Genomic DNA, 25,282 nt, shown 5'->3' on the forward strand with positions numbered 1-25,282 from the left:
AAAATAGGAAGCATTCAGACTAGTCTTATGTAGAATGAAAGAATTTCCTTCTTCTCCCATGAGATTAGTATTATTAGTTATAACTTTTATGTTAGGGACATCCCATGAAATTTCATGAAAAAGTGGGGGGTCTGAAACATGTGTTCAATAGGTACTACCATTTTTAGCAAGAACATGAGGAATAAAAAATACTGAGCAGTAATAAAACCATTGTAGCAACAAACAGCTTTACAGGAGAAAGTGGAAGGCCTTGTTGCATAATTATTATTTGCGTCTGTTATGAGATTTTATTGACTTGACTTTAGGTTGGAATTGAGATATTAGCAGTAGATCTTGCATGTCAGATTCTTGGCAATCTTTCTTTTAAATGGAGCTGCTGAAGTGGGGGCATGAGCTTTGTGACAATAGCCTTTGGCTCTTTACAGTCAGTCATGGCTTCTTCATGTTGTTGGAGTGGAGTCAAGCTCATTTGTTGTGGATACTGAAGAGGAAGGCCAGCCATAAGGTCAAATCAAGTAGTCAGGAACCCAAATTGGAAAATCAGCATTATGTGGAAAAACACTCACATATCCTCATCCTACTCTTAGGAGCATATCAGGGACTTTCCATTGACCTGTCAAAGTTCTTTTCATTTTATTAAAGCCTTTGCAACTTTTTTTTATCCTGTTGTCAATATCGAAACACAGATGTAAGACTTTATTCATTGCTATTTAAATGGTTAATTACAAAAAGATCATGTTGAAGAATATAATGTGAAGATATATATTTAAATTTTTCTGTTTGTAATTTAATAATTTGCCATTTTTAATGTTTGATGAGCTCTTTCCACAATAGCTTGTCCTGTGGATTATATGAAATATCTGTGGAATGACTTATCCCCATTTGAATACAAAACTTAAAAAAAATTTTTTTATTCATTTTACATACCAACCACAGATGGCCCTCTCTTCCATCCACCCACTCCCCACTTTCCCCCACCCATCACCTCCTCCTCCAACAGAATAAGTTCTCCCATGGGGGAACAGTTAAACCTGGTACATTCAGTTGAGGCAGGACCAAGCACCTCCCTGTGTTATCAGGGATAGGCAAGGTGTCTGACCATTGGTAATGGCATCCAGAAACCTGGCTAATGTGCCAGGGATAGATTCTGATCACACTGCCAGGGGCCCCTCAAACAGACCCAGCTACACAACTGTCTCCCATATGCAGAGGGTCTAGTCTGGTCCCACGCAGGTTCCACAGCTGTCAGTCTAATGTTTGTGAGTTATTTTGAGCTTGGTTCAGTTGTCTCTGTAGATTTTCCATTCATGATTTTGACTGCCCTAGCTCAAGTAATCCCTCTTCCTTGTCTTCCATTGGACTCTCAGAGTTCAGCCTTGTGTATGGTTCTGGATCTCTGCCTCTGCTACCATCAGTTACAGGATGAAGGCTCTATGATGACAGTTAAGATATTTACCAATCTTATTACCAGTGTAGGCCAGTTCAGTCACCCTCACCACTGTTGCTAGTAGTCTAATCTGGAGATATCCTTATAGATTCCTAGGAATTTCCCTACCTCCAAGTTTCTCCATTACCCCATAATGTCTCCCTCTATAAAGACTTCTTGTTCATTGCTCTCCCACTGAGACCCTCCCCCAGCTCCACCTTCCCGTTCCCTCATGTTCTCATCCTGCATCTCCTACCTTCTGTTGCCCCTCCCTCATCTCCAGTTTACTCATTGTGATCTCCTCTGTTTCCCCTTCCCAAGGAGATTCATACATCCCTTTTAGTGACCTCCTTGTTTCCTAGATTCTCTGGAGTTATGGATTGTAGTCTGCTTATCCTTTGCTTTACATCTAGCATCCACTTATGAGTGAGTACATACCATATTTGTCTTTCTGAGTCTGGGTTACCTCACTCAGGATATTTTCTAGTTCCAATCTTTTGGCTGCAAATTTCATGATGTCATTGGTTTTTGTTTGTTTGTTTGTTTGTTTTTACAGCTGAGTAATACTCCATTGTGTATATACACCACATTTTCTTTATCCATTTTTCAGTTGAGGGGCATCTAGGTTGCTTCCAGGTTCTGGCTATTCTGAATAACGCTGCTATGAAAGTGTCCTTGTGGTATGCTTGAATATCTCTTGGGTATAAGCCTAAGAGTAGTGTCACTGGGTATTGAGGTACATTGATTCTCAATTTTTAGAGAAACTGCTATACTGACTTCCAAAGGGGCTGTAAAAGTTTGCACATCCTTCAGTGGAGGAGCGTTCGCCTTATTCTACACCCATTCCAACATAAGCTGTCATCAGTATTTTTGATCATAGCAATTCTGACAGGACTAAGATGTATCTCAGAGTTGTTTTGATTTGCATTTCCCTGATAACTAAGGATGTTAAGCATTTTCTTAAATGTCTTTTGGCTATTTGGGATTCTTCTGTTGAGAATTTTCTGTTTAGCTCTTTTACCTATTTTTTTAATTGGATTGTTTGGTATTGTTTTTTGAGTTCTTTATATATTTTGAGATAAGTCCACTGTCATATGAGAGATTAGTAAATATTTTTTCCATTCTGTAGGCTGTTGTTTTGTCTTATTTACTGTGTCCTTGCCTTACAGAAGCTTCTCGTTTGTTTCCAGGAGGTCTCATTTATTAATTGTTGCTCTCAGTTATCTGTGCTACTGTTGTTACATTTAAGAAGTGGTTTCCTGTTCCAATGCTTTCTAGACTACTTTCTATTTCCTCTTGTATCAGGTTCAGTGTGGCTGGATTTATGTTGAGGTCTTTGATCCACTTGGATTTGAGTTTTGTGCATGGTGAGAGATATGGATCATTTTGTGATCTTCTACATGTTGACATCCAGTTATGCCAGCACCATTTGTTGAAGATACTTTCTATAGGGGTGGTTGTCAATGCTTTACTCCTGAAATATCACCCCTAGAAGGCAGCAGGTAACTGTTAGGTACCTGCCCCCCACCAGGGCATGGCCAAGGGGGGACCCCTTGAGATCTGGAATGCTTGCTCTCCTGGCAACCTCATGGTCTTAGATGCTGGATGCTGGTACTGTGGACCCAGTCAGAGTTCTCCAGAAAACCATGTTGGACCATGCCTCACTCCTCCTTGGCCCTGTGACCAACTCCTTTTGCTTGTTGTAAGTTAACCCAGAATAAACCCCTTTGATTATCAGATAAACTCCACAGAATTGCCTCATTCTCTGGTGCTCAAGTGGGGCCAACTTCAAATATCTAGAGCCTCTACCCTTACCCTCTATTTCTAAACTATGTTTGCACACTTGTCACACTTCCCACCCTTCCCTGTCTCTTTAAAATTCCCATTCCTCCTGGGGACCCAGAGCTTACTGTTGGGCCCACAATCATGTAGGTACAACTGCTCCCTCCCTCCCTTTTCCCCAGCTCATGGGCACATGCCACCCCTCACCCGCACCTAGGTGCTACCCCCACCCCCTTCACAGGTGCCAGGGAGCACCTCCACAGTGAGTCTGGTTCCATTTGCAGCATAAGGGAGTGGCTGAGTCAGGTCCCATGGCAGGCTTACCAGCACTTTCTGCCCATGTGACTGAGCCACTGAATTTGACCCTTACCCACCACTCACAATTTTCCCAGCTTCACCACTGGTGCTTGCCTGGGCTGCCCCATGGTCTTTCTGCCAGCTGTGGCTGTCAGTGCTGTGGAATGTTACAGTCCATGCAGCACATGTCTCAGGCTTGCTGTGTCACATGCCCATGCCCAAGCATGACTGACTTCCTCCATTTCCAACTTACAGGGTTGCCGTGGACTGGGTCTCAGTAGGGCCACCAGACCGAGGGAGAACGGGGTGAAAGTGCTGAGGATAATTGGGATTCGGCAATGACAGACAGACACAGACACCAGAGTATGCTGTGAAACTGCTGTAATTTTACTGAACATCAGGCTGAGATTTTGTACAATCTTAACAAGGAACTAAGTCCAGGGGCAAAAGGAAAACAATAGACGCAATCTTTTGTGGTCACACAATGTGGTTTTCAGAATGATTAATCCTTTCAGGCAGAGACATGCTGTGGCCTGCACCCTAAGAGCCAGATCATGCACTCAGTAACTAGTAATCCATTTCTAGTAATTTATTAAAGACAGTTACAGAGTCCTTGCCAAGAGCCTTAGCTCACCTCTTTAGCACAGGTGCTAAACCCCTCAATATAGCTGACCTTGTCTGCCTATCATATGTACACCATACCTTTCTGCTTCTAACCAGCCTTTCCATAAAAGGCAACTGATTCCACAACATTCTTTTCCCCCATGATTTACCCAACCAATTCCCTTCATAGTCATAAGCCCCTGTAAAAGGGGGTGGATCTAAGTAATTTCTACTTCTGGGATTTCAACGAGGGGGTGTCCACTATTTCCCATTAATACGGCATTGAATGTACTTTCCAACCATTCTTGTGGGAGTTGCCAGTTTCCTAAGTTCTCTTTCTTGTGAGTTTGCATGAGCTGAGTGAGGGTTACCTAACAATCTTTTTACTTTTACATTTTCTTCCTTAGAATCTGTGGGAACCTGAATCATTAGCTCTTTCTGTTCTAATCCATCCATGAGCGCCCCCACTGAAGTAGGGGTTTTTGTGCTATCTGCCCAAGGGCTTGAATCACTGGGGGCGGTGCCGGTGTAACAGTTGAGGAGTTATGAGGTACGTCAAGCGAGTGTCTATGGGAGTCCAGGTACAGGGAGGTTGTTATTGTCAGGAAAGAAGAAAGAAGCAGGAGTCTTGCCAACCATCCACGGAAGGCTGGTCTTTAGGGAACAATGTATCCAGGAACCATTGCTCAGGCTGATTGCCAGGGGACCGCTGGGGGCCTAGCCTCGAGAGACACGTGCCCCCCTTCCTTGTGAGACCACCAGATCGGCATTTGTCACAGGGGCGACACCATTGCAGGTGTGGCACAGGGTATCATTGGGATACCTAAAGATGGATTTAAAAAGTTGGCTAATACCCTAAAAGGGGAAAAGGACTTAAAACAGTACAAGAGAATTATCAGCTGAACCTGAAAAGAAATTTGGTTTTCCTCCTTCTCTAAACCCGAGCATATTACTAAAAGAAAAATTAGGAGATTCTGTCTCATATCAGAAGAGCCAACTGATGTGAGACAGAAAAAAAAAACAATAAATTAGGGACCATTGTCACCCAGACTCTATTTCTTTCTATGCTTTTCCTTGCCTTTGAAGAATTCATTCTCTATCCAGTATAAACCCGAAACTTTCAATCTTGATATTGAAAATGTTCAAGTTTTTTCATAGTAAAAAGTAAGTCTTTTCCAATAGCAATCTCTGAAGTCTCCAGAAGGAAGATGGGGCTCCACAACAATGACTTTACCCAGTCCAGAATGATGCCATGGTATTCATAAACATTACTGAATGATCAAACTTGGACTGAAAATTCTCCAGATAGTTCTATAATAAGATGGTCTATCATACTAGTCAGAATATCAGACAACCTTACCCAATGCTCTGAGACTGGCTCCAGAATCTACAGTTAGTGCAACTGAGACCTAACTATCTGAGCTTTCTTACAGGACCCCACAGAGGTACTGTCACCCCTAAACATTAGGAAGCAATTCTAATAAAATGACTCCATTTCTCCTAAAGATTTCATGTTTCTCAGCACTATGGATAATGGTTATAGGGTTGCAGAATGAAAGAAAATATTGGACTTGGTATTCTCCTTAAGAAAAGAAAAGGGGAAATGGATAGTTATAGGCTATTAAGGAAGTTTATTGCATATACTAGTAAACTAATTTAGTACAATATCAGCCTTAGATAAATTGCACTGTTATGGATTCTTGTATATTGATACAAATGTAAACTATTTTTATATTCCTATTTAGGATAATTTGTATATTAATACAAATGCAGACCTATATTTGTTGTAATGTACATATATTTCTACTCTTATTTGAAATGTTTGTATATTGATACAAATGTGAAATTATATTTGTCATACTGTGTGCATGTTCTACCTCTGTTTAGGATATTTTGTATATTGATACATATTTTAGGATTATTGTCATATTGCATATTGCACTATACATTCTGACCTCTGCTTAAACTATTTTGTGTATTGTCACAATTTTGAGGTCATTGTCCTTTTACTGTACATTTGCTTACATACTGTTTACCCTGTTTACGTAAAGCCTTAGTCCTTAGGTTATCTAGATAGATAAGATTTACAGATTTATAGTCACCTATGCTTGTCATCTCTATAGTTATGTTAGGTTGTCCAGATTTACAGAACATATGTCAGATGGATAGGTAATCTTCAAACACTACATAGTCCTAGAGAATATGGCATTTAAATAACTTAGAATTCTGTTAACATGAGACATGATTGCTCCTGGCAGCACCAATTTGATCCTGAGAGAATGTTGGGTTTCTAAGTCATTTCTGTTTGTAAGTTTGTCTTCTCTGCACAAAATGGCCTACTGGACAAAGAACTGCCCTTTTCTCAACTGGTGACAGTACAAATGCTGTCCTTTCTGGATGAGTGGAACACAGAGAAAAGCAACCACTGAACTCTGCCAAGACAGGGTAAGATAGTCTTTAAAAATACCCACTTCTAAAAATGATCTATCAGATACTCTAGGCCTCTAGCCAATTATAATGCACCAACGATGCTGAGAAACTTTGAATGACTGTCCAGGCTGCCAGCTGTCTCTGCCTATTCTGGCAAGACTCCCAAAAGTTGCTTGCATCCATCCCCATTTCTCAGATATTATTATATTCCTTCTCAGGTTTTTGATGGGATTGAAGACTAATAGAGTTCCAATCTTCTTGTATCTTAGCTAGAACATATTAAGTATTAGATTCAGGTTCTTCAGAATAGCACACCTTTTGGAATGATCTCTGTAATGTGCCATTTACCTATGCTCCAGACTTCTCTGGATTTTAGTATGTGTCTCTTTTTTCATGTTGCTCTTGTTGATTGTAGTTCTATTTGTTTATGTAATTATGCTTTATTTCTCCTGGATAATTATTCCTATCGTAAATAGTTTTGTGTTAGGATAGAATTTTCTTCTTTAGACAAAAGGAGGTGATTTAGGGGTGGTTGTCTGTGTTTTGCCCCTGAAACACCACCCATAGCAGGCAGTTGGTAACTGCTAGGTACTTGTCCCCCTGGGATGTAGCCAAGGGTGGACCTTCTAAGATCTGGAATGCATATGTGCTCACTCTCTTGGCTACCTCATGGACATGAATGCTGAATGCTGGCTGGTACTGCAGACCAAGGCTGAGTTCTCCAGAGAACCACTTTGGACCACTGCTCATCTCTCCTGGACCCCACAACCAACTCCCTTTTGCTTATTGTAAATTTACCCAAAATAAACCCCTTTGATTACCAGATAAACTCCATGTAATTGCCTCATTAGCTTTATTTTTACTATTGTACAGTTTTGGATTCTTTGTCAAAAATCAAATGTTCACAGGTGTGTGGATTTATGTTAAGATCTTCAATTCAATTCCATTGGTACACATTTCAGTTTTTATGACATTACCAAGCTGTTTTTTATTACTGTAGCTCTATAGTAGATTTTGAAGTCAGGGATCGTGATGCCTCCAGAGGTTGTCTTATTGTACAGGATTCTCTTGCCTATCCTATGTTTTTTGTTTTTCTATATGAAGTTGAGTACTGTTCTTTCCAGGTCTGTGAAGAATTGTGTTGGGATTTTGATGGGGATTGCACTGAATCTGTAGATTGCTTTTGGTAAGATTGCCACTTTTACTATGTTAATCCTGCCTATCCATGAGCATGGGAGATCCTTCCATTTTGTGAGATCTTCAATTTCTTTTTTTCAGGGACTTAAAGTTCTTGTCATACAGGTTTTTCACTTGCTTAGTTAGAGTTATCTCAAGGTGTTTTGTATTATTTGTGGCTATTGAAAAGGATAATGTTTCTCTGATTTCTTTCTCAGCCCATTTACCATTTGTGTACAGGAGGGATAGTGATTTTTTATTTAATCTTGTATACTGCCACACTAATGAAGGTGTTTATCAGTTGTAGGAGTTCCTAGGTAGAATTTTTTGGGTTCACTTATGGAGACTACTATATCATCTGAAAATAGTGAAAATTTGATGTTTTCCTTTCCAATTTATATTCCCTGGATCTCCTTTTGTTTTCTTATTGCTCTAACTAGAACTTCAAGTACTATATTGAATAGATATGGGGAGAATGAACAGTCTTGTTTTGTTCCTGATTTTAGTTTTGAGTTTTGAGATTCTCTCAATTTGATTTGATATTGGCTGTCAGCTTGCAGTAAATTGCCTTTACTATGTTTAGGCATGGTTCTTGTATTCCTGATCAACCCAGGACCTTTATCATGAAGGGGTATTGGATTTTGTTGAAGGCTTTTTCAGCATTGAATGAGATGATCATGTGGGGTTTATCTTTCAGTTTGTTTATATGATAGTTTACACTGACAGATTTTCATATGTTGAAACATCCTTGTATATCTGGGAGGAAGCCTACTTGATTATAATGAATGATTTTTTTGATGTGTTCTTGGATTTGGTTTGCCAGTATTTTATTGAGCATTTTTACATCAATGTTCATGAGGGAGATTGGTCTGTAGTTCTCTTTTTTCCATCTTTGTGTGGTTTGGGTGTTAGGGTAACTGTAGCCTCATAAAAGGAATTTGACAATGTTCCTTCTGTTTATATTGTGTGGAACAATTTGAGGAGTATTGGTATTAGCACTTCTTTGAAATTCTTGCAGAATTCTACACTGAAACCTTCTAGCCCTGGGCTTTTTTTTGGGAGGGGGTTGGGGGATTTTAAATGACTGCTTCTATTTCCATAGGAGTTATAGGTCTATTTAAATTGTTTATCTGACTTGATTTAATTTGGGTATGTGGTACCTATACAGAAAATTGTCCATTTCTTTTAGATTTTCCAATTTTGTGGAGTATAGTTTTTTAAAGTATGACCTGATGATTTCCTTGTTGTCAGTTGTTATGTCTCCCTTTCCATTCCTAATTTTGTTAATTTGGAAATTCTTTCTTTATTTTAGTTGGTTTTGATAAGGGCTTGTCTATCTTGTTGATTTTCTCAAAGAACCAACTCTTTGTTTTATTGATTCTTTGTACTGTTCTTTTTGTTTCTATTTTATTGATTTCAGCCCTCATTTTAATTAGTTCCTGGCATCTATTCTTCCTAGGTGTGTTTGCATCTTTGTCTTCTAGAGCTTTCAGGTGTGCTGTTAAGTTGTTAGTGTGAGATTTCTCTATCTTTTTTATATAGGCATCTAGTGTTATGAACTTTCCTCTTAGTATTGCTTTCATAGTATCCTATAAGTTTGGGTACACTGTACATTTATTTTCATTGAATTCTAGGAAGTCTTTAATTTCTTTCTTCATTTCTTCCAGTGAATCAGGTGAGCATTTTCAGTTTCCAAGAGTTTGTAGGCTTTCTGTAATTTGTGCTGTTGTTGAATTCTAACTTTGAGGCATGGTTGTTTGATAAAATACAGGAGGCTATTCCAATTTTTGTATGTCTTGAGGTTATCTTTGTTACTGAGAATGTGGTTAATTTTAGAGACATTTCCATAGAGTGCTGAGGAGAAGGTACATCTCCTGTGTTTTTGTCAAATATTCTGTAGATGTTTATTAAGTCCATTTGAGTCATAATAGCTGTTAGTTCCCTTATTTCTCTATTGTGTTTCTGTCTGGCAGACTGGAACATTGGTGAGAGTGGGGAGTTGAAGTCTCCCACCATTATTGTGTGGGGTTTGACGTGTGATTTAAGCTTAAATAATATTTCTTTTACATATGTGTGTGCTCTTGTATTTGAGGCATAGGTGTTCAGAATAAAGGCTTCATCTTGGTGAATTTTTTCTCTGATGTATATGTAATGTCCTTCTCAATCTCTTTTTACTAATTTTACTTTGAAGTCTGTTTTGTTAGAAACTAGGATAGCAACACCAGCTTGCTTCTTAAGTCTGTTTGACTAGAAAGACTTTTATGGCCCTTTTCTTTGAGGTAGTGTCTTTCTTTAAATTTGAAATGTGTTTCCTGTATGCAACAGAAGGGTGGCTTATGTTTTTGTATCCATTCTCTTAGCTTTGTCTTTTTACAGGTGAATTGAGTCCATTGATATTAAGGAATATTAACGACCAGTGATTGTTAATTCTTGTTACTTTTTGGAGGTACTGTTGTGCATTTCCCTTCTTTGAGGTTTATTGGTATTTTCACATGTGCACCTAACTTCCTTGGCTGGATTTTTCCTTCTAGTGCTTGCTGTAGGGCTGGATTTGTGGGCAGATATTTTTTAAATCTGGTTTTATCTTGGAACATTTTGTTTATCTATGGCAATCAAGAGTTTTGCTGGTTATATTGTCTGAGTTGGTATTCATGGTCTCTTAGTGTTTGCATAACAGGACCTTCTGGCTTTCAGGAATCTCCATTGAGAAGTTAGGTGTTATTCTGATTGGTCTGCCTTTATATTTTACTTGGCTATTTTTCTTTGTAGCTCTTGATATTTTTCTTTATTCTGTATATTTAGTGGTTTGATTATTAAGTGGTGAGGTAATTTCTTTTTTGGGTCCATTCTATTTAATGCTCTGTAACCTTCTTGTATCCTCATAGGGTTTTCCTTCTTTAGGTTGGAAAAGTTTTCTTATATGATTTTGTTGAATATATTTTCTGTGCCTTTGAGTTGATATTCTTCCCCTTCTTTTATCCCTATTATTCATAGATTGGTTTTTTATGGCGTCCCAGATTTCCTGGACATTTTGTGTTATGACTTTTTTGGCTTTAGTGTTTTCTTTGACTGATGGATCTATTTCCTCTATTGTATCCTCTACATGAGAGATTCTTGCTTCAATCTCTTATATTTTATTGATTATGCTTGCATATGTAGTTCCTGTTCATTTACTCAGATTTTCTATTTCCGGTATTCCCCTGGTGTATATCTTCTTCACTGTTTCTATTTCAATTTTCAGTTCCTAAACTGTTTCCTTCACCTGTTTAATTGCTTTTTCTTGATTTTCTTGGCTTTCTTTAAGGAATTTATTAATTTCTTCCAATTTTTGTTTGTCTTTTCCTCAATTTCTTTAAGCAAAATTTTGATTTTCTCTTTAAATGCCTCAATTATCTTCTTAAAGTAATTTTAATGTCATTTTCTTCTGCTTCTTCTATTTCATGATGTTCAGCTTTTGTTGATAAAGAACCACTAGGTTCCAATGATGCCAAATTGCTCTTTATGATGTTGAATGTATTCTTGCACTGGTGTCTACCTATATCTTCCTCTAATTGGTACAAACAGTGTCTGTGTCTCAGGGAGTCACTCTTGGTCCAATCAGAGTCTGTTTCTCAAAGAGCAGCTGTAGTCTCAGAGGATGGATGGGTTTGGGGGATGGATTGTGTTGAAGTTTGTAGGGTCTGATGTGGGATGGCAGTAGTCAGACCTGCCTGCAGGAGTCCTGCCTGCTGGCCTGCAATTGGTTGTGCCCCTGGGCCTAAAGCCTAGAGGCTGGGGTGATTGGCTAGGAGAACAAAGACTCACTTCTTACTACAATCAGAGCTGGAGGAGTCTGTGTCTCAGGGAGCAGCTGTAGTCTTGGAAGATGGGTGAGTTTGGGGGCAAGATTGGGGCTTGTAGGTTACAGGGTCTGGTGAGGGATGGTGGTAGTCAGGCATGCCTGTAATAGTCCTGCCTGATGACCTGCAACTGCAAATACAAAACTTTTAAAGAGATTTAGAGATATAAGCTTGCACATTATCTGTTTTTAATGCCCTAGGTTGTCTCAAAAATAGTAAAGCAAGGGAAAATGTGTTGAACAATATTTTTGTAGGCCTTTCCTATTCAGGCAGAGGCCATAATAACATGTGAATAAGTATCTGCAGTACATGAATATAGGATAATTTTCCAAAAGAAGACACATGTGTAACATCCATCTGCCATAAGTCACCAGGTCTAAATCCTCAAGAATTTACCCCATACATAAATTATGAATAAGTGCAGGGCATGTTGAACAATTTCTTATAATACCCCTTTGGAAATTCCCTCTTTGGGAATATGGAATTGATACTTTAAAGCAGAAGCATTTTGGTGATTGACTTTTTCAACAGCAGAAAGTATAATCATCCTGGTATAAAGATCTATAAGTCTATTTCCTTTATGTATTGTGCCAGGCAGGGAGGAATAGGCTCTAACAAATCCAATAGAAAAGGGAAAATCCTTTGTGAATAAGATCTTGTAGATATTAAAAGAGCAAAAGTATTATGGTTTGACCAGAAGGCCAGATAACTGCTTCAATATAAGTAACCTATTTAACAATATATTGTAAGAATACAAATTAAAAGATCTATCAACTAAATCAGAAAAAATCAATATGTCAACAACTGATTCCACCTGTTGAGCTGAGGTCTCTTGAGTCATTCATGAATAAATTTCTTGATCACTTATTTTTACAGCCATTCCATTAGATGAATCATCTGTGAAAACCAAAACAATTGGTTTTGGCAAAAGTTTCTGAGACATCATTGAAGGGAAAATTACTGGATGTAATTAAAAAAGTTCTTAGAAACGGAACCCAAAATTTAGAGGTACACACACACACACATTATACCTCTAAAGTAATTCATAAATAAGAACTTGGATGGCTAGGATAACATAACAGCTACTATAGGAGATATAAGAATGATATAGAAGAATGTAAGAAGAGTACATTATTAAAATTTGTCATTCCTAAAATGATTGATTTGCAACAGGTTGCTGTGATGTTATCTAATTTAGAAACAAAAGAATTCATTTACTACACAAATGCTTATAAGATTATAAATACAAATATTGCAAAGATTGAATAACAGCTACAAATGTTCCTAAACCAATCAGGCTTAGGCTAATTTGCAAAGAATATAAATAACCATCAAAATTACTATTATACTGCTCACAGCATAGTGATGTACTTGGACTGACTCAGATATTATTGAAATCATCTTAAAACTGAAAACTGCTGCCAGACTGAGAACAGATTGCTATATTATTCTTGCTTAAGCTGAAATGATCAGTAGAATTGTAGGAATAATGGCATAGGGTTGATAATAAAATGTATTCTATCTCTACTTAATATGTATCCCTGGGCATGTGAGTAATTATGCTTGGGACACAATAAATTGATCTGTATCTCTTGGTATAATTATGAATGTCTATGAAAACTGTATAAATAAATAAATTTTCTGATTGCTAGCTAGTCAGATTTGCAAAGTTTTCTCATCAGGATGCCTGATTCAACCTTCACCTTGCTTGATTCTTATATCCTCTGTGGAATATGTTCAATGCTGGGGCTGGCCCCCAGCAACTGACATCAGAACAGGGACCCTGCAGAGATAAACCCTCTTTGTTGGGTAGGAAAGACTTTATCTAAGGGTATAAAAGCTGCCTGTGCAAGAGATAGATGAGGCAAGAGAGAACTGGAAAGAATGAACAGAAAAAATTTTGAGAAGTCATGGGCCATAAGGAGTCTAAAGAAGGAAGACTCTTTCTAGACATAATGCAAAATATTTTAGAGAAAAAGGGGATTTAATTTAATGCTTCAAAGTTGATTGTTTTCTTACAATTTGTATGGCAATGTAGTCCATGGTTCCCAGATCAGGTACCTTTTAATTTTAGAAATTTGGGGTAGAAAGATGCGATCTGCACCAACAAGAGGAAGAGGTAGGTTTCTGGCCTCCCAGCTGGACAGGTGCACTCTCCAGGCACTAAGTTCCAAAGCATATTCTGTGCTCCTTACCCACCCATTGCAGCCCCATCAGCCAATCAGCAGGCCTACCATCCCTATTGGCATCAGTGGTCACTGGAGGCACAGATACCACATGCATCAATTGGAGGAAGAAAGGCCCTGAGGCATAAGCACCATCTGCACATATTGGAGGTAAAATCAACACCTGTACCTATAGTTACCATACTCAGATGGGTAGAAAGCAGTGTAAGAATGCATTCAATAACATAAAGAGCAATATGGATCTACCAGAAGCTAGCAGTTCTAAAACAGAAAGACATAAACATCCCATAGCAGATGGAGCAGAATAAAATGACCTTAAAAATAACTTTATGGAGATGATAGAGGCCGTTAAAGAGGAAGTGAAAAATTCCCTTAAAGAAATGGGGGAACAACTCCAGAGAGGCCAGCTAACAGGGAAAGACCCTAGGAGGGACACATGGATGACCCTGTGAAGCAGAAGTGGATGAGATCTACATGAGTGGACTGGGTGTGGGGGGTGGCAGAGGGCGATGAGTGGGGGATGAGAATATAGGGAAATGCGAGGGTCAAGCTGGAACATGGACAGAGTGGGAAGGCAGGGAGGAAGATACCATGATAGATGAGGACATCATGGGAATAGGAAGAGGCAGGGTGCTGGGGAGGCTCTCAGGAATCCACAAGGTTGACCCCACCTTGGTCTGCTGGCAGTGGTCCAGAGGGTTCTTGGACTGGTCTACTCTAGTGACCAGCCTATCAATAACCTAGCTGTCATCATAAAGCCTTTGTCCAGTGACTGATGGAGGCAGATCCATGGCCAGGCACCAGCCTGAGCTCCGGGAATCCAATTGATGAGAGAGAGGAGAGATACTGCAGGTGAGGGACATTGAGATCATGATGGGAGGACATGCAGAGATGACCGGCCACACTAGTGGAAGCCCATGAACTGTGGACTGGTGGCTGGGGAGCCCCCATGGGACTGGAGTAGGCCCTCTGGATATGGAAGTTGGTTGTTTGGCTCAAACTGTTTGGGGGGCACCCAGGCGGGGAATCAGGATCTGTCCCTGGTCTATGGGCAGGCTTCTGGAACCCAGTGCCTGTGGTGTGACTCCTTGCACAGCCTTGGTGCAGTAGGAAGGGGCTTGGTCCTGCCTAGGCTCAGTGTGCTGGGCTCTGCTGACTCCCCATGGGAGACCTCGATTTGGGGGATGTAGGGAGGCAAGGTGGCCTGGGAAAGAAGGTTGGGGGTGGAAGGAGGGAGGAGCGAGGATCTGTGGATAGTATGTGGAGTGAGTAGAAAATTTCTTAATAAAGAAAAATGAAAGAAAAAGAGAAATGGAGGAAAAGACAAAAAAATAGAAATCAGTAAATCCCTTAAAAGAGTCCAAGAATGCCAAGAAAAAAAAAAACAATCAAACAGGTGAAGAAAACAGTTCAAATCTTGAAAATTTAAATACAGGCAAAAACCAAGGGAATTCTGGAAATTGAAAATATGTGCAAATGAAAAGGAACTAACGCTCTCCAATAGAGTTAGTAAATATTCTGTGTTTTTAGCAAAGAAGCAATCTAAATGAGATGACTCTTTAGATTATTATGCGTGTTCACCCAGTAAGCTAAGGCAAAGTGACATTGTGAATGCCTTCCAATTTTCAATGTCTTCCAGAAAAGCCAACTGTATTTAAGATCTGCTGTCTATTGAAATACAAGATAGCTCATGTGTAATTAAATTGTTTTGTACTTCATATTCATTTTCATCGTGGAAATATTCAGAAACAATGCTTACTAAATAACGAGTAACATAGTAAAAGAGATCCAAACACTCATTACTTGTATGAAAACTATTAAAATTGATTGGCACAGCCATATATGATGGGAAAGGCAAAAGACATAAAACCAGCACAGCTGCTTGACAAATATCCAGCAAAGTTGAGCTGCATGATGGCCTCCATGATATCTTTGGTTTTCATCTCCACCTGTTGCATATTTGGAGTACATTTAATATTTGTACAATTTAGGGATATTGGATTAATGAAAAATTCCTTATGAATCATTCATGCTTTCTCACAGTAATACTGTTTCTAAGCTTCCCCAGGACATTTCTGAACATACTATCCCTCCTGCTTTTAGGCAGACATGCTTATCTTCTTGAAGGTCTTCCTTATGCCTTGATGGTTGTGACACATAAAGAAGCCAGGGTATCTTCACAAAGCTATGAGACTTTCTTGAAACAACTGTCCCTGTATTTACACAGGGACAAGATAGTCAAAAGAAAATAAACTTTAAAAAGTCAATAAGATATGGTGGTCTAGAAGACACGGCCACATTTCAGATTACAAGCCTCTTCTCACTGTAAACACAGACAATTATGTAGCATATTGATGAGTAAAGTATGGAGTGGAAGATGATAAAAGCATAAGGTTTCAGGACCTCCCTTTCTTAGAAAAGTTAGCACATGCATACCACTGTGGTGTCATATGATCAAAGAACAATAGAATGCCAGGATTAGACATACAGACAAAATCTATAAAGAAATAAAATATAAACATTGCATTATGTCGGAATTTAAATAATAACTGCAGCATCTTTAGCCTGAGGAATTTTCCTGGGCATTCTGATAATTAAGAGTTAAAATTACACTGCTTGTGATGTGGCAAAATGCCTGGGTGGCTTGAAGATTTTGTTTAGCATCCTTGAGGCAACCAGAGCTACCAGCCTGAGAATAGGCTGTCATATTCCTCTAGATTCTTAAATGTTGGGTTTTGGGTTAATTAACAAGAATGATAACTGTGTTTATTAATGATGTCAAAACTTGAGGAAAAATGATTGGAAATTGTAACTCTATACTGTCATAGTTTATTAATGATGACTAAAAGATGAGTAAAAGAAAGTGAAACACATGTCCAAAAACAAAAATAATATGATCTATGTCTTGGAATAGCATAAATGTATCATTGCTTACTAAATTGTGTATTAATAAAGAAAGCACTCTGGCTGCTAGTCAGTCAGGCTGCAAGTTTCTCATGACCACCATGGCCTGGCTCACTTCCTACACCCACTGACTTCCTACATCTTCTACTGGTATATTTCCTGTAGGCAATGGCTCCTGTCAGAGTAGGACAAGCCACAGAATAATGTTCTTTCTCTCTGCCCATCTCTCCTAAAATGAAACCAAGCAGTGTCCCATGTCGGGTTCCTCACATCACTTCTCTTGCATCCACCCATCTTCAGACCCTGCCCTCATCCAGAACTGGACTCTAGCAATGGATTTTTTTTACACGTGTGTGTGTGTGTGTGTGTGTGTGTGTGTGTGTGTGTGTGTGTTTGTAGTAAAAATTATTTTAAGATAGAGAAGTCATAAAATTAAGAAGGAATGAGAGTCCTGGAAGTTGTTGAAAGGAAGAGATGGAGTGTGTATCATGTAAATACAGTATGCATATATGAAATAAAAATAAATTTAATAACAACATGCAGTCCTTATTACTTGTCTATATAATTAATTGATATTTCATATAAATAAATATTCATGACACTGATCAACACATATTTTGTTTCTTGAGAAAGAAATTCTCTACAGTTGTCACTTGAGATATTTATGGTAAAATTTTCATTTACTGTATTCAGTAGTAAATTCATTGGAACACATTCTCATAAAAATAACTGATATTCATACAAAATGTTGTCATCCATTGAATGTTAATTTTGTTCAGTCTATTTCTCCATGAGAAGGATTTATTTTGTGGTGTTTTGAGGAATAGATATCTCTATATTGAGAGAACAGTCTCTGACAAATTCATATGAACATTTGTGGGACCATTTAAAAATATCATGAATTAAGCATATAGAAAGCAAGATATGTTACCTGATGATAGTCATAGAATAATCCTTTGAGTTTGGCTATTTGATGAAATTCTACTTGCTGAATTCTTCAATAGCATACACAGTATTGTATAAATTGTAACCTTCTTCAATCAGGACTGTGTCAAATTTGTTTTGTCATAACTATTGCAGTTTAGTGTTGAATGAACCATGATTCATTGCACTATAATGGTTAGGAGATTCAACAGTTAAAATAATTCCACTTTGCTCTCATCTGAGAAATGTCCACTGGATATTTGGAAGTGTTCATTGTTTGCATAAAATTCCTAAATTTAGAAATCTTACCATGGTGGTGTGCAAAAGTGACAGTCCCGTGGAAGGGGTAAAGGCTGAAATCTCTCTTACTTTTGGTAACATCGCATTCTGAGGTGATGACCTAGATTCTCTGTATACCTAAGTATCTCCATCTTCTGAAGCTGATTTCTAGGGTAGAGTTCATTTCTTCATAAATGATAGCAGCCTTTGCTGATGGTGCCATGATTTGTTTGTCATATTTTACTGTCCTTGCTCTGTATAACTTCATGCTATCTGAGATCACATTTACAAGAGCTAAACATACTCCATTTCTTTGCATCTCTTCTCTCAAGTCTGAAAGAAACTGAATTTCATGGGCATCATCTGAGATAAGCAGCCCTAACTGGATTCATTTAAAATAAAACATCAAAGAGACTATGGCATGGGGCAAACATGTATCCTTGTGTGCTATCTGGTAGACATAGATAAACTGAGCATTATCATTCATGATAGGTTGAAATTGTACAAAAAAAGATCTGAAGGATGAATAACAGAGGAAGCAATGTGAGGAATATGATTGGCAGGAAGTTCATTATGAGATATGAGTTGTGTTACTCACCTTCCAGAACTCCTACAATGGACAGTAAGATTACCCTGTAAATGTTGTGTATAGTAGAACTGGATTCTAGAATATTTCTGACAAGTCTGAATGTTCAACAATTTTTTTTCTTATTTTCTCCATTCATCAACAAGGAAATATTGGTGACATACCAATACCTGATTCCTTATTCCCTTGGAATGTATAGACTAGCACACAGACCCATGCTGCCCATTCAATATGTGTAGGTACTTGGGATTGGCATAGACAAGCTATTACCTCTTCTTTTATCACAGTGCCTCACCTTTGGACACCTGGTATAGAATGCATTTTTTAAAGATGTAGTTCTTGATAGGCCTGCAATTTCTACATCACATACAGCTATTCTATAGTCATATTTATGAATTCTTGAGGTATTTATTTTTAGTGAATTTAGTTTATTGATTATTTTCTAATGTATGAAAAGCCATGCCAACAACAAAGGAAAATGTCACAGACATGTAAATGATAAGGCTTCCTATTGATCTCATTAGTAGAAAAAAATAATACCAGAAAAAAACTCATATTTCCATGTTGGTATTCTAAAAAAATCCACATTAGCATCATGGACAAGGTTACAAACATGAAAGTTTAAAAACAATTGAAGCAAATCTTTTTATAGACCCCTCTAAATTTCTGTATTCTTTCCTAATGTAAGGGCATAGAAGAAGCAAAATCATGGATATTGAACAACTCTCTACTGAATGTTCAAGGAACAAATAAAAAATTAAAAACTCCCTAGGATTAAATGAAAATTAATATGCACCATACTCAAACTTATAAGACACAATGACCAATGCTGAGAGGAAATTTATTAGCACTAAATGCTTACATTAAGAAATTAGAGAGATATAATACTAGCAAGTTAACAGCACACATGAATGCTCTAGAACAAAACAAAAGCAAACACAACTGAGTGGAATAGACAGCAGTATGTAAACAAATTGAGGACTGAAATCAGTAATATAGAAACGAAGAGAACAATACAAAGAATCAATGCAACAAAGAGTTAGTTCTTCAAGAAAATCAACAAGATAGACAAACCCTTATCCAAAATAATTAAAAGAGAGAATATCGAAATAAATAAAATCAGAAATGAAAAGTAGGATAAAACAACAGATACCAAGAAAATGCAAAGAATTATTAGGTCATAGCTGAAAAATCTGTACTCCACAAAATTGGATAATAAAAAAGTGACAGATTTGAGCTAGAAACCTCGTCCAACTACTGAGGGATCTGGATGCAGAGATCCATGACTAGGCCCCGGGTGGATCTCTGGGAGTCCAATTAGCGAGAATGAGGAGGGTTTATATGAGCGAGAATTGTTGAGACCAAGGTTGGATAAAGCACAGGGACAAATAGCCAAACGAACAGAAACACATGAAATATGAACCAATGGCTGAGGGGTTACCAACTGGATCAGGCCCTCTGAGTGGGTGAGACAGTTGATTTGTCTGATCTGTTTGGGAGGCATCCAGGCAGTGGGACCGGGTCCTGTGCACATTGCATGAGTCGGCTGTTTGAAACCTGGGGCCTATGCAGGGTCGCTTGGCTCGGCCTGGGAGGAGGGGATTGGACCTACCTGGACTGAGTCTACCAGGTTTTGAGAAGGCTTTGCCCTGGAGAAGATGGGAATGGGGGGTGGGCTGGGGGGAAGGTGAGGAGGGCGGGAGGGGGGAGAACAAGGGAATCCGTGGCTGATATGTAGAACTGAATTGTATTGCAAAATAAAAATTTTTTTAAAAAGTGACAGATTTATTGATAGATATCACTTAACAGTGTAAAGCAAAATAAGATAAACAATTTAAATAAACCAATAACTCTTTAGTAAATAGAAGCATTCTTTAAAATTCTGCCAAGCAAGTCCAAGTCCACAGCCAGACTGCTTTGGAGCAAAATTCTGCCAGACTTTTAAAGAATACCTGATACCAGTACTCCTCAAATTATTCTACAAAGTAGAAACAGAAAGAACATTGCCAAATGAACTTAATGAGGCCACAGTCACACTGATACGGAAATCACACAAAGACTTAACAAAGAGAGAGAATTACAGACTAATATCCCTCATGGTCATTCAGGCAAAAATACTCAGCAAAGTACCTGCAAACCAAATCCAACAACAAAAATATCCTATCCAATGAAGGAAATTCTCGGGGTATCATCATCTCTGATTTCAAACTCTGCTACTGAGGTATAGTAAATAAATACCACAGGGAACTGGCATAAAAACAGACAGGTAAATCAATGAAATTTAATTGAAGACTGAGAAGTTAATATACACACCTATAGACACCTTATTTTGACAAAGAACCCAAAATTATACAATGCAAAAAAAGAAAGAATAGTCAACAAATGATGTTGGCATAAAGCCATCAGTATGTAGACGAGCACACATAGATTCACATCTATCACCCTGCACAAAACTCAAGTCCAAGTGGATCAAAGACTTCAACACAAAAACAGCTACAATGAAGCTGATAGGAGAGAAAGTTGGAAAGAGCCTTGAATGCATTGACACAAGTGACTACTTCCTAAACAGAATATCACTATTGCACACACTAACACTGACAATTAATAAATGGGACTGCATAAAACTGAAAAACTTCTGTAAGGTAAAGGACACAGTCAGAAGGACAAAACAGTAGCCCAATGAATGGGAAAAGCTGTTCAACAACCTCATATCAGACAAAATGTATAAAGAAGTGATTTGCAAATATATAAAGGACTGATTTCTAAAATATATAAGGAACTGAAAAAATTGAGACATCGACAATAATCCAATTAAAATTGGTATACAGACGAAACATAATTCTCAAAAGAGTAATCTCAAATGGCTGAGAAGCTCTTAAAGAAATGTTCAACATCCCTAGCCATCAGAAAAATGCAAATCAAAATGTCATTGAGATTCAATTTTATATCTGTTATAATGTCTAATATCAATAACACACATGATAGTTCACCCTGGTGAGGATACATATAAGGAAAACACTCATTCATTGCTGGTGTGAGTGCAAACTTATATAGCCACTATAGAAATTAGTGTTGTTCTACATGAAGATGGGAATCATTCTACCTCAAGATCCAGCCATACCACTGTTGTTCATATACCTAAAAGATGCTTTATCCTACCACCAGGGCACTAGTTAAACTATGTTCATTGCTACTCTATTCATAATTGACAGAAACTGTAAACAACCTACATGTCCCTCAGTGGAAAAATTGATAAGGAAAATGTGTGGTACATTTATATCATGGAGTATTACTCAGCTGTTAAAAATGACATCATGGTATTTGCAGGTAAATGGGTGGAACTAGAGAAAAAAATCACCCTGAGTAAGATAACACAGATCCAGAAAGACAAATATGATCTGTACTCATTTATATGTGGATATTATCTGCTAAATAAATGATAACTAAGCTACAATCTATAGACTCAGAGAAGCTAGGTTTAGAAGGGACTAGGGGCAACATGTGGATCACATTGGGAGCATTCAGAAATTCTCAACAGAGAAAAACAATGACACCATGAAATTTGCAGGCAAATGGATGGAAGTAGAAAAAGTCATCCTGTGTGAGGTGACACAGACTCAGAATAACAAACATGGTATGTACCCACTCATAAGTGGATACTAGAAGTAAAGCAAAGGATAACCAGACAATAGCCCACAACTCCAAAGAAGATAGGTAGAAAGGAAGACCCAAAGAGGGACATATGGATTGTACTGGGGAAATAGATGAAATCCCCATGAATGAAAAGGGGTTGAGGGGTGGGCAATGGAGGGTAGGGCATGGAGGATGAGAACATAAGAGAATGGGATGGTCAAGCTGGAACAGGTATGGAGTGGGAAAGCAATGAGAAAGATACCATGATGGAGGGAGATATCATGGGGACAGAGAGAAACCCAGTACTAGGGAAGTTGCCAGGAATCCCCAAGGATGACCCCAGCTTAGACTACTAGAAATAGTGGAGAGGGTGTCTGAACTAAACTGGCTTGTCCCAGTGATCAGATCAGTGACTGCCCTGTCATCACAGAGCTTTTCTCCAATGACTGATGGAGGCAGATGCAGAGATCCACAGCCAAACACCAGGCAGAGATCCAGGAGTCCAGTTAGAGAGAGAAGAGGCATTCTATGAGCAAGTGCATCAGGATCATGATGGGGAAACCTGCAGAGATGACCAAACCAAACTATTGGGAACTCATGAAAGTTGGATCAATGGCTGTGGAGCCTGGATGGGAGTGGACTAGGCCCTCTGCATTGTGAGACAATTGTGTAGCTTGATTTGCTTTGGGGAGGGGCTGGCAGTAGAATCAGAAACCATCTCTGGTGCATGAGGGGGCTTTTTGGAGCCCACTACCAATGATGGAACACCTTATGCAGTCTTCAGGCAGGGGAAAGGCTTGGACTTGCTTCTACTGGATGTGCTTTCTCTTGGGAGGCCTTGACTTCTTATGGGGGGGAATGGGAGGTCAGTTGGGGGAAGTCAGGGAGGTAGGAGGAGGGAAGAGGGAGATCTCTGATTGGTGTGTAAAATAAAAAAAATCTTAATAAAAAATGAATAAAAATATTAAGAATGTAATTGTCATGGGAGGTTTAGAACTGAAGAATAATGTGGGAAAAGGAAGGGGAGATTGGATTGAGGTAAGGAATGAGGGCAGAGACATCTAGAACTTAAGGGCATTTAAGGAGTGAGAAGGAAATCTAGTGCAGTGGAAGTTCCTACAATACATGAAAGTGATCCTAATGAAGTCTCTCAATTCTGAAGGAGATAGAGTTCCAACTGGTAGCTCCAGTCACCAAATAAGGCTTCCAGTACCAGAACTGGGTTACATCCAATTAAGTTGTTGATCAAAGAGGTCCCATGGGAATCCCAAATAGCCCAGGCTATTGGCAGGGCAATAGTTTGCTCTCTGCAAACTGATAGCAAGGATGGCCTCATTGTTGAAGAGGACAAACATACAATGCATTGAACATGAAGAGGTAAAGCTGCTGCCTCCATAGAACCTTTGCCACTGTATTCTTTGCCATCCCATCTTTGGCATGGGAATGTATTCTGAAGGCTACCAAAGAGAAACTTAAACACCAACTCAGCCACACAACTTTTGATCTACAATCTGTTCTGCCTGCAAAATATGTTTGGATAACGGTGGTACAAAACTTGTCTTAAGGGCCATTCCATGAGATGGAAACCATATTGATCTAGTTTGGCTAATGAAGAACCACATAAGAGATTTAAAAAATTTTTAAGAGTCCTAGGGTAAACCAAATGTCTTTTGCTTGTGATGACATGCCATTGTGAGGTGGTGACCCAGATTTCCTGTACATCTACATGTCCCCGACTTCTAGGGTAGAGTTTATTTCATCACAAATGGTAACAACCTTTGCTGATGATATCTTGATTTGTTGATCATTTGTTATAGCCCTTGTCATATATAATTTCACGTTATCTGGGATCACATTCACAAAAGCTAATCAGACTCCATTTCTTTGCATCTCTTCTCTCAAGTCAGAGAGAAACTGAATTACCTGGAAATTATCTGAGATGACCAGCCCTATCCAGGTCCATGTGAAATAAAGCATCAAAGAGACTATGGCCTGGGGCAAACATGTATCCTTGTATGCTATCTGGTAAACACAGGGAAACAAGACATTGTCACTCAGGGTAGGATGAAATGGTCCAAAGAAAATCTGAAGGATGAATAACAGAGGAAGCAATGTGAGGAATATGATTGGCAGGAAGTTCATTCTTAGATATGAATTGTGTTACTCACCTTCCAGAGCTCCTACAAAAGACAGTAAGATTACCCTGTAAATGTGGTACATTAGTCCTACTGCACTCTATAGTACATCTGAGAAGTCTGACTGTTCAATGAAACTTTTTGTATGTTTCCTCTATTCATCTATTCTTATAATACAAGGAAATGTTGGTGACATACCAATATCTGATTCCTTAATCCTTTAGAATATATAGATCAGCACACACAAACCCATGCTGCCCATTCATTCTCTATAGGAACTTGAGATTGGCATAGACAAGCTGTTACCTCTTTATACCATACAGCCTCACCTTTGGAGACCTTTTATAGATTGACAGTTTAAAGATGTAGTATATGATGGTCCTATAAGTTCTACATGACATAGAGAAGTTCCACAGTAATAATTAGTAATACTTGAGTCATTGTTTTTTAGTAAATTTAGTTTATCAATTATTTCCAATGTATCAAAACACATGTCAAATTCAAAGGAAAATGTCAAAGACATGTTGGGTAAAATATAAGGGTTCCTGTTGATCTCATCAGTAGCAAAAATCAATACCAGAAAAAACTCATATTTCCAAGTTGGTATTCTAAAAGAAGAAATATGAGCATCATGAAGGATGTTGCAAACATGAAATTTTCAAAGCAATTGAAGCAAACCTTTTTTCTATGCCCCCCTCTAAATTTCTGTATTAATTATATCTTCCCTAATATAAGGGCATGGAAGAAAAGATCTTTAAAGCTGACAGCATTTTCAGAATTCATCTAAATTCTGATATATGAGGTTTTTATCTTTGTGAAAATGTGCAAATAACTTTGAGATCTCTGAATTACATTAATGAACTATAATACAACCCCAGACATTCAGTCTTCTATGTATTTGTTTTGGGATTGTCATTCTAGAGAAACATAAAAAAGAAATTCCTTGAAACATCAATGGCACTTTATCCTTTAATTGTTAAAGGATAATTACTTGCACTCAGAGACTGCAACTGTTCCCTGAGACAGAGCCCATCAGCACCCGATTGGACTAAGAGGTGAGTCTTTATCCTCATACCTGAACA

The 25,282-nt window shown here is 38.4% G+C and overlaps 1 pseudogene; it reads right to left on the reverse strand.

Moving 5' to 3' along the window:
• Positions 1–17,624: 17,624 nt before the first annotated feature.
• LOC131900411 (vomeronasal type-2 receptor 116-like) lies at positions 17,625–24,207 on the reverse strand (annotated as a pseudogene).
• Positions 24,208–25,282: the final 1,075 nt, after the last annotated feature.

Source organism: Peromyscus eremicus, unplaced genomic scaffold (genome assembly GCF_949786415.1).
Source record: "Peromyscus eremicus unplaced genomic scaffold, PerEre_H2_v1 PerEre#2#chr22_unloc_1, whole genome shotgun sequence".
NCBI lineage: Eukaryota > Metazoa > Chordata > Mammalia > Rodentia > Cricetidae > Peromyscus > Peromyscus eremicus.